Source organism: Oncorhynchus kisutch, linkage group LG6, assembly GCF_002021735.2.
Source record: "Oncorhynchus kisutch isolate 150728-3 linkage group LG6, Okis_V2, whole genome shotgun sequence".
NCBI classification, from domain to species: Eukaryota; Metazoa; Chordata; class Actinopteri; order Salmoniformes; family Salmonidae; genus Oncorhynchus; species Oncorhynchus kisutch.
In genome coordinates, this window is record NC_034179.2 from 20,243,320 (window position 1) to 20,253,366 (window position 10,047).

The window sequence follows — 10,047 nt, forward strand, 5'->3', positions numbered from 1 at the left end:
CAAGATACAGAAGGCCTAATTAGTGTGATCACAGAGCAATATACTGAGGGCCCAAATAGTGGTCACAGAGCAGAAATACACAGATTCAGAGAGAAACATCTCAGCTACCGGCTGAATTAGCCTACGAGTAGCTGGGCCTCCTCCTCTTTGAGCTGCTTGGCTTGTTCTCTCCGCTGCTCGGAGGCCTCCATCTGAACACGCAGGTTGGCCAGCTGCTGCAGGTTACTCTTCCACCTCCTCTTTCTGCTGCTGCGCCTCCTGTCGTAGCTGCACAGTCCACTCTCTACCAACCTTGTCCTGTCTGCATCGAGTCTGTTCAGTCAGCAGCTCCTCACTCTGCTCTCTGAACATTTTCCATTTAAAATTAGAACCTATCGGTATGGAGGTATTTACACGGATTTAAAAAACTGCAAGATTGGCAACTAGAAACACCCTTAAGGTGTTCCCTCTACCCGAATAGCTGTTCTAGCTTGTTTTCCACCACTCTCTACCTTTTACTCTGCCTTCTCTCTTGCAGCAACTTGGCTCTCTCACGCATCTTGGCTTGTCTCTCCAGCACTCTCAGGAGCACCTTCTCCTCTGCCTCCAAACATACACTATATATACAAAAGTATGTGATCACTCCTTCAAATTAGTGGATTTGGCTATTTGCTGACAGGTGTATAAAATCGAGCACACAGCCATACAATCTCCATAGACAAACATTGACATCGCCCTCTGGAACATGTAGTGAGGTTTAGTAATCATGGTTGTGGGCCATCTGTTTCTCCTGAACAAGTGACCTGGCCAAGGAATCCTCCAAGCCCTAGTTATTTGCTTTAACTAAAACATCTGGGCTCTCAAGTGGTGCAGCAGCCTAAGGCACTGCATCTCAGTGCAAGAGGGGTCACTGCAGTCCCTGGTTTGAATCCAGGCTGCATCACATCCGGCCGTGATTGGAAGACCCATAGGCCGGCATACGATTGGTCCAGCGTCGTCCGGGTTCGGCGACGCTGGTAAGCCGTCATTGTAAATAAGAATTTGTTCTGGGCTGACTTGCCTAGTTACAGTGCCTTGCGAAAGGATTCGGCCCCCTTGAACTTTGCGACATTTCAGGCTTCAAACATAAAGATATAAAACTGTATTTTTTTGTGAAGAATCAACAACAAGTGGGACACAATCATGAAGTGGAACGACATTTATTGGATATTTCAAACTTTTTTAACAAATCAAAAACTGAAAAATTGGGCGTGCAAAATTATTCAGCCCCCTTAAGTTAATACTTTGTAGCGCCACCTTTTGCTGCGATTACAGCTGTAAGTCGCTTGGAGTATGTCTCGATCAGTTTTGCACATCGAGAGACTGAAATTTTATGGACCTTGACGAGAAGTCTCGGTCGGGTTTGTTGATGGAACTAGTAAAATGTTACCATGACAACTACTGCAGGAGTGGATAGGAGAAGATTCTTTGATCTCAAGAGACCTCTACTGGAGGTTTAGTGCTTAGGCATTTGCTCATGCTGTACATTAACTATCAAAACATGTTCTCTGTCATCTAAATATTTCACATAATGGCAACATATCAAGTAAGCAGAGAGAAGTGCATTTAAATAAATTAAAGTACAGTTGTTTATTCTTTTGGTTTAATAAGCCCATTTTCTTTCAGGGAGCAGTGCTATCATGTCCCAATCAAAATCATGATGTCCTCTTAGGTGTGTTAGTGCTCGTTGGAACAAAAATGTGGATTGACTGTATGTACTAAGTTCATGAATCTGATAGCAAGAAGTGAGTGGAGCTGATGGAAATCAGACTGCCTGGAGAACTGGTTTCTATGTGACACTGAAACCCATGAAGTATATCACACAGGGCACATAAGATGTGGCATTGTGTGGTACAGGGTTTGGACAGGAGGGACAGTTAATATACAGCTCATCATATACCACAGGCTGTCCCATATCTAAAACAGTCTGTATGAGGTTGTATGAGGGGTTCTGGATTGCTGTGCCAGAGCTTGGAGAGGATGGAGACCCCGTTGTGTGAGGAGAGGATGTGGTGGAGTGTACTGGAGGGGTTTTGCTCGGTTGCTGGTTGTAGTATACATGAGGAGCTGGGACATCTGAGTATATGCTGGATATGGCACCCTCCTCTAGTTTCCAGCATCATTCTCTGGTGCAGCTTCACCAGACTGCCCTGGGTCACGCACTATATCAATCTCACTGTGATGACAATGATCCACATAGAGGATTTGGTGGCCATGGTCCACCTGGAAAACAGGTAAAGAAAGACAGGGTTTGCAAAATTCCAGTAACTTTCCCAAAATTCCCTGGTTTTCAAGGAAATCCTGGTTGGAAGATGACTGGAATTAAGAGGAAATAAGGGAAAAATCCAAGAATCCTCCAACCAGGATTTTTTGAAAACCAGGGAGGAAAGTTACAGGAATTTTGCAACCCTAATCAGGATATAACTGCAGCAAGAACTGCTTTCTAGTGCAGGGTTCTATACTGAACAAAAATGTAAATGCAACAATTTGTATTTTTTTATTTTTTTTTATTTCACCTTTATTTAACCAGTTACGCCAGTTGAGAACAAGTTCTCATTTACAACTGCGACCTGGCCAAGATTAAGCAAAACAATGCAACAAAAACAACAACACAGAGTTACACATAAACAAACGTACAGTCAAAAACACAATAGAAAAGAAAAACAGAAAAATCTATGTACAGTGTGTGCAAATGTAGAGGAGTACTGAGGTAGATAATAAATAGGCTATAGAGGTGAAATAATTGCAATTTATCATTAATACTGGAGGGATAGATGTGCAGATGATGATGTGCAAGTAAGGATACTGGGGTGCAAAAGAGCAAGAGGGTAAATAATAAAATGGGGATGAGGTAGTTGGGTGTGCTATTTACAGATTGGCTGTGTACAGGTACAGTGCTCTGATAGCTGATACTAAAGTTAGAGAGGGAGATATAAGACAGTGATCTTTTCAATTTGTTCCAGTCATTGGCAGCAGAGAACTGGAAGGAAAGGCGGCCAAAGGAAGTGTTGGCTTTGGGGATGACCAGTACAATATACCTGCTGGAGTGTGTGCTACGGGTGGGTGTTGCTATGGTGACCAGTGAGCTGAGATAAGGCGGAGCTTTACCTAGCAATGACTTATAGATGACCTGGAGCCAGTGGGTTTGGCGAAGGATATGTAGTGAGGGACAGCCAATGAGCATACAGGTCGCAGTGGTGGGTAGTATATGGGGCTTTGGTGTCAAAAAGGATGGTACTGTGATAGACTACATCCAGTTTGCTGAGTAGAGTGTTGGGGGCTATTTTGTAAATGACATCGCCAAAGTCAAGGATCGGTAGGATTGTCAGTTTTACGAGGCTATGTTTGGCAGCATGAGCGAAGGAGGCTTTGTTGCGATAGGAAGACGATTCTAGATTTAAATTTGGATTGGAGAAGCTTACTGTAAGTCTGCAAGGAGAGTTTACAGTCTAACCAGACACCTAGGTATTTGTAGTTGTCCATATATTCTTAGTCAGAACTGTCAAGAGTAGCGATGCTAGTCGGGCGGGAGGGTGCGGGCAGCAATCAGCTGAAGAGCATGCACTTTTAAAAGCAGTTGGAGGCAACGAGTGTTGTATGGCATTGAAGCTCGTTTCGAGGTTTGTTAGCACAGTGTCCAAAGAAGGGCCAGATGTATACAGAATGGTGTCGTCTGCGTAGAGGTGGATCAGAGAATCACCAGCAGCAAGAGCGACATCATTGATATATACAGAGAAAAGAGTTGGCCCGAGAATTGAACAGTGTGACACCCCCATGGAGACTGCCAGAGGTCCGGACAACAGGCCCTCCGATTTGAAACACTGAACTCGATCTGAGAAGTAGAATGTGAACCAGGTGAGGCAGTCGTTTGAGAAGCCAAGGTTATTGAGTCTGCCGATAAGAATGCGATGATTGACAGAGTCAAAAGCCTTGGCCAGGTCGATGAAGACGGCTGCACAGTACTGTCATTTATCGATGGCGGTTATGATTATGCGGTTATGACGTTTAGGACCTTGAGCGTGGCTGAGGTGCACCCATGACCAGCTCGGAAACCAGATTGCATAGTGGAGAAGGTAAGGTGGGATTCGAAATGGTCAGTGATCTGTTTGTTCACTTGGCTTTCAAAGATTTTAGAAGATCAGGGCAGGATGGATATAGGTCTATAACAGTTTGGGTCTAGAGTGTCTCCCCCTTTGAAGAGGGGGATGACCGCGGCAGCTTTCCAATCTTTGGGGATCTCAGACGATACGAAAGAGAGGTTGAACAGGCTAGTAATGGGGGTTTCTGCAGATAATTTTAGAAAGAGAGGGTCCAGATTGTCCAGCCCAGCTGATTTGTAGGGATCCAGATTTTGCATCTCTTTCAGAACATCAGCTGTCTGGATTTGGGTGATGGAGAAGCGGAGGGAGGGGGGCTTGGGAAAGTTGCTGCAGGGGGTGCTGAGATGTTGACCAGGGGTAGGGGTAGCCAGGTGGAAAACATAGCCAGCCGTAAACAAAATGCTTATTGAAATTATCGATTATCGTGGATTTATCGGAGGTGACAGTATTTCCTATGGTCAGTGCAGTGGACATCTGGGAGGGGGTGCTCTTATTCTCCACGGACTTTACAGTGTCCCTAAACTTTTTGGAATTAGTGCTACGAGAAGAAAATTTGTGTTTGAAAAAGCTAGCCTTAGCTTTCCTAACTGACTGAGTATATTGGTTCCTGACTTCCCTGAAAAGTTGTATATCGCTGGGGCTATTCGATGCTAATGCAGAACGCCACAGTATGTTTTTTGTGCTGGTCAAGGGCAGTCAAGTCTGAGGTGAAGAGCAACCAGGCATTCTCTACTGGGTGAAGAGCAACCAGGCATCCTCTACTGACTGGAGGTCAGAGGAATGTTGTTGGCTCTGCGAAGTTGCTGGATATTGGCGGGAACTGGAACACACTGTTGATCCAGAGCATCTCAAACATGCTTAATGGGTGACATGTCTGGTGAGTATGCGGGGGTCAGGTAGCCTAGTGGTTAGAGCGTTGGGCCAGTAACCGAAAGGTTGCTGAATCGAATCCCCGAGCTGACAAGGTAAAAATCTGTCGTTCTGCCCCTGAACAAGTCAGTTAACCCACTGTTCCCCGGTAGGCAGTCATTGTAAATAACAATTTGTTCTTAACTGACTTGCCTAGTTAAATAAAGGTTATATTTTTGGGGGAATATATATGCAGACAATAGAAGAACTGGGACGTTTTCAGAATTGTCTACAGATCCTTGTGACATGGGCCGTGCATTATCATGCTGAAACATGAGTTGATGGAGGCGGATGAATGGCACAACAATGGGCCTCAGGATCTCGCCACGGTATCGCTGTGCATTCAGATTGCCAACAATAAAATGCTATTGTGTTTTTTGTCTGTAGCTTATGCCTGCCATAACCCCACCGCCACCACGGGGCAACGTTGATATTATCAAACTGCTCTCCCACACAATTCTCTAAAACGAGGTTGGTCATGGTAAAGAAATGAACATTTAATTATTTGGCAACAGCTCTGGTGGACATTCCTGCAGTGAGCATGTCAATTGCATGCTCCCTCAAAACTTGAGACATCTGTGGCATTGTGTTGTGTGACATAACTGCACATTTTAGAATGACCTTTTATTGTCCACAGTATAAGGTGCTCCTGTGTAATAATGATCATGCTGTTTAATCAGCTTCTTGATATGACACACCTGACATATTGAAAACAGGTTTTTGACATTTTTGCTAATGTATTAAAAGATCTGCTCCAGAATGCTCAGGACCTCAGACTGGAGCGAAGGTTCACCTTCCAACAGGACCATCACCCTAAGCACACAGCCAAGACAGTGCAGGAGTGGCTTCGGGACAAATCTCTGAATGTCCTTGAGTGGCCCAGCCAGAGCCTGATCGAACATCTCTAGAGAGGCCTGAAAATAGCTGTGCAGTAACACTCCCCATCCCCCCCAAAAAACACAATAACATAAAAATGGTGAACTGTATGTATTCAAATACAATGCACACTGAAATCTTTGTGTGTGTAATCTGTCTTCCTTTTTACTCTTATTTGAAAAGGTGTGTGTCCTCCGTGGTTTGGAAGGTACTCTCTCTACTCCAGTCGCCTCATTTCCAGAGGTTCTGTTTTAATCCACAAAGCACCTGCACTTTATGTCTGGGCAGGTGCTAGGTCACGTAAAACTACTGACGTAACACCTATGCCAGAATATCTCCTCTGTGAATAGAGTGTAAATGGGTGTGGCATTAGTAATGCCTAGTTAATAACTCTATTGTTCAGACTTTGTGAATGGGTGAACCATTCTACTGTAGGTGTCCTACTGTAACTCACCATGCGTATGTGTCCACTGTGGTTCAGCTGTACTTTACAAACCATTAACAGCATATTGTTAATGCTGCCTATCCCAGCTCCACTGAACACGGGCATTTCTGGCATTCTTATCTGAAGCTACCACTTCCATGGGAGCCAGTAAACTCACTTGAATGTAGAACCACACAACATTGTAAATAAATAGACAGAGTAAAGAACAGATTTGTATGCAGTGTGAGGAGTAGCTGTCACACTACTCTACCTCTCTTCTTCAGGTCAGCTGTGTCTCTGAGCGGGTTTCTGGCAGTCAATGTCCAATTCCTCTCCCCCTGATCCACGCGTACTGTTTGGTAGCAGTTTGAGACTGTATCGTGTGGATAAGTTCTGAAAAGTACATGGACGGAGAATGTCACCTCAAGTGATTACTGCACAATGATAGCATGGTAGTGCTTTACCCTTTCATTTTATCTTTATTTAACTAGGCAAGTCAGTTAAGAACAAATTCTTATTTTCAATGATGACCTAGGAACAGTGGGTTAACTGCCTTGTTCAGGGGCAGAACGACAGATTTTTACATTGTCAGCTCGGGGATTCGAGCTTGCAACCTTTGTCACAAGTCCAACGCTCTAACCACAAGGCTACCTGCCGCCCCACCCTAACGAAGACAGCTTGCTGTCGAAATGTTGGTGAAGAAATGATTGTATCTGTAATAGTACTGTACCTTCTATGTAGGTGATAAAAAGTCTTCCTCTGTTTAGTCAGACTGGTGGCCCCCCCTGTGTCCCAGTGACACTCCACTGACTCCAGGTCCCGGGTCTCACACACAAGATTCCTGTCACCAGGGGGGCCTTCAGAGAGGATGAGGTTTGAACACATAGACTGCATTTACACAGGCAGCCCAATTCAGATATTTTTTTCACTCATAGGTCTTCGGACTATAAAAAAATATCTATAATATCATTCATTGGGCAAAAGGTCAGAATTGGGCTGCCTGTGTAAATGCAGCCATTTAGATCCTACAATTGTGAAGTGAATTACGGATCTCTACTTTTAAACATGTCATTTCCTCAATGATCACACTCAAATGATTCAGTAAACTGCACAGTAACGCAAGGGACTAGAGTTGTTTGCCTGTTAGATGAGCTTTGATTGGTAAGAGGGAGGCTTACAAGCAGTTTATACTTACATCCCACGTAAACACAGGTGCCATACAGAAATGAATTACAGTAGACATTGATGCAATTGGATGGAGAGGGAGACTTCATGTGCACAACCATGGCATAACTCTGGTCACTGACGTGAGTGGTGTTCATTGCAATGTTGTATTTCATATATTCAAGTCTCTGTCCCGGCCCAAGAATACAGCAGAAGGTGAAGTTGCTATCGACTTTAACCACTCTGCTCTTTGGGTAAACCTGTGGGTGTGATGACGAGGCTATCCCTGTAGAAAATAATGTTACTGATGTGAATGACCAACATCGTGTGTGTGCTTGTGCGTGTCTGTGACATGAAATACAAACACTAACCAGTGATGTTCTTTAGGGGGCTCCATTGACTGGTATAGCTCTGGTATCAGGAGCAGAGCCTGACTGAGTGGGAGGTGCACTCTAGGGGTAAAGCAGAGGTCCAATTCCAGTGATGTTTACTGCCAACCTGGTCTGGTGTGACATCCACAGCTTCCTGAGGGCACCCACACCCAGTCACTGGTACTATACTTGCTACTATATAATAACCTTGAAATAGCAACCAGTTGTAGTAAGAAGGTCCATTGTTGTAATGTGCATATTATTTATTGATTTAACACTCACATTGTATAATTCTTTCATATTGTGTGTTAAGAGACCCGCCACATCATAAATCCGTTTGTCCGGTACTCTGTAGGTAGAAGGGTCATCTTCCCATGTTACAGAGATCCTCTGGTGTTGTAGGTTGTAATCCACCCTCACATTCAGAGGTCCAGACAGCAGGACCCCTGGAGCTACATAGTTGTCTCAAAATACAATTCAACATGACATACAGTACTGTATCAGTCAAAAGTATTGTAACGATAAAGTTCTGGACTCAACATCCTGACAGTTCTGTTCTTGGATGCTTGAGAGGAACAGTGAAGCCCATAGCAGGAAATCCAACATGTTAATTCCATAAGATATATTTTGGTGAGGTGTTGGTTTATAGAGATAGCCTCAGTAGTCTCTGGTCATTGTATTTGTTTGATTTGCCTATACTATGAGTTTTGTTTCAGAATTAAAATCTAAATTAAAGCGTGGTTCATTTAGGCTGACCAAGATAGGCAGTATGTCACGTTCGTAATAAGGACGGGACCAAAGCGCAGCTTGTATGGGAGTTCCACATCTTTATTACAGTGAAACTTTAAACAAAAAACAATAAACCAATAACGAAATGTGAAAGTAGTGGAGTACATGCAAACACAAAACAATATCCCACAAACCCAGGTGGGAAAAATGGCTCCCTAAATATGATCTCCAATTATAGGCAACGATTACCAGATGCCTCTAATTGGGAACCATACAAAAGACCAACATAGAAATATTGAGCTAGAACACCCCCTAGTTACACCCTGACCTACTACACCATAGAGAACCAAGGGCTCTCTATCGTCGAGCCGGATCCGACCATGGCACCGGGCTGAAAGCTGTGCCTGGACTGGGCACCGGCGCAGAGGAAGGCTCCGGCCATGGCGCCGGGCTGAACGCCGTGCCTGGACTGGGCATCGGCGCAGAGGAAGGCCCCGGCCTTGGAGTGGGGAGACGCACTAGAGGCCTGGTGCATGGAGCTGGCACAGGTGGCACCGGACTGGTGACACGCACTTCAGGGCGAGTGCGGGGAGCTGGCACAAGACATACCGGACTGGGGAGGCGCACTGGAGGCCTGGTGCGTGGAGCCGGCACAGGTGGCACTGGACTGGTGACACGTACTTCAGGAAGGGTGCGGAGAGCTGGCACAGGACTGACCAGACTGCTGACAGGCTCTTCAGGTTGGATGCCGTGCAGAACACCTACATAACATTTCTCTCATCTCTCTCTCCCAACTTCTCCATCGCCTCCATGACGGTATCAGGCTCTTCAGGGTGAGTACGGGGAGCTGGCACAGATAGCACCGGACTGATGATGACCTCTTCCACTCTCCGCTGCTCCGCCAACCTCCCTCATGCCCCCCCCCCCCCAAAATAATCTTGGGGTTTCTGTGGCCGCGGTCCCCGGCGGCGTTGCTATCCTTCCACCTTCCTTGGTGTCTCCTTCCAAGGAAGGGTCTCACAACCTCCCATAATTTCTTCCCAGGTCCAAACTCCTTTACCTCTGTCACATGCTGCTTGGTGGGATATTCTGTCACAATCGTCGTAATGATCGGACCAAGGCGCAGCGTGTGTAGAGCGCCACTTCTTTATTACGGTGAAACTTTAAACAAAAAACAATAAAGAACCGTGAAAGTAGTGGTGCACAAACAAAACAATATCCCACAAACACAGGTGGGAAAAATGGCTACCTAAATATGATCTCCAATTAGAGGCAACGATTACCAGCTGCCTCTAATTGGGAACCATACAAAATACCAACATAGAAATATTGAGCTAGAACACCCCCTAGTCACTCCCTGACCAACTACACCATAGAGAACCAAGGGTGCTCTATGGTCAGGGCGTGACACAGTATACTTACAAAGAGCGGTAATGTTTTTGGAACTGGAGATGTG